This window comes from Macadamia integrifolia, chromosome 10 (genome assembly GCF_013358625.1).
Source record: "Macadamia integrifolia cultivar HAES 741 chromosome 10, SCU_Mint_v3, whole genome shotgun sequence".
NCBI classification, from domain to species: Eukaryota; Viridiplantae; Streptophyta; class Magnoliopsida; order Proteales; family Proteaceae; genus Macadamia; species Macadamia integrifolia.
The window spans coordinates 21,311,285-21,312,304 of NC_056566.1; positions in this window are offsets into that span (position 1 = coordinate 21,311,285).

A 1,020-nucleotide genomic window follows, 5' to 3' on the forward strand; every position below is an offset into this window, starting at 1 on the left:
GGTGAAATGCCACTTGAACCCAGATCTAGTTGGTTCTCCCCAAAATGCGTTGAGGTGCAGCAGTTGATTAGACATCTAGGGCTAAAGCACTATTTCGGTAATATTGGAAAAGTTTCTCATGGTGGCAAGGAGATGTTTCTCCATTAGCACCCCCTCTCTCTCTTCTCCTCACATGAAATGACCTTAAATATTGTCCTCTTATGTATAAAATCGTTCCATCGTACCTATTTTTCTTGCTAACAACGGGTATCCAAGCCTTCGGATTGACTAGTCTCGTGGGTCTATATCGACTCCACAACTGCATAGATCGAATCATACTAAGGTTGAATGAGAATCATTCAGCTTTCACCAAAAGCAGGGAAAAACACTAAACACCCCATGTGAGTGGCCTCAAGGAAATAAGAATAGTCGAACTTAAAATCACATGTTTACTAGGCAAAGGTCCCTTGCCAACTCAACTACTCCCTTGGCATTCCATCGTGCCTTATTGATGTGCTCCTTCGCTCCTTTAATGCTTGCAATCATCTCCTCTATATTTTAACTGGTTGAAGACCAATAAGAGATCCAAACATGATTGGAGAGAGAGCTTTGGAGAGATAGCTATGGTTTCAGTTTGAATCTCAAGCTTCTTCTTCTCTCTCTCTCTCTTTTTTTTTTTTTTTTGTGATGAATCTAGTCCACATTCAGTTAGATTTAGGATTGACACTCATAATTCACCCAAAAAAACGAAACAGATTGAGACTCATGTCCCACCTCATCATACATGTAATGGAAAAAAGAAAAAGGATGGGAGAGGAGGGGTGGGGGGCTTGCTTTAGTTGGTGTGCCCTACATACTTATTATAATCTATAAATCAATTTTATGATTCTCTTTTCTGTAAGCTTTTGTCCCTTCGCAGTTGTGTGCTTGCATTTGTTTCTCCTTTGGAAGATTACGCGGAGTCACACACACGCGCAGAGAGAGCGAGAGATAGAGGGTGGGGGTCACCAAGCAGAGACAGTGTCGTCAATCTCAGTTTGG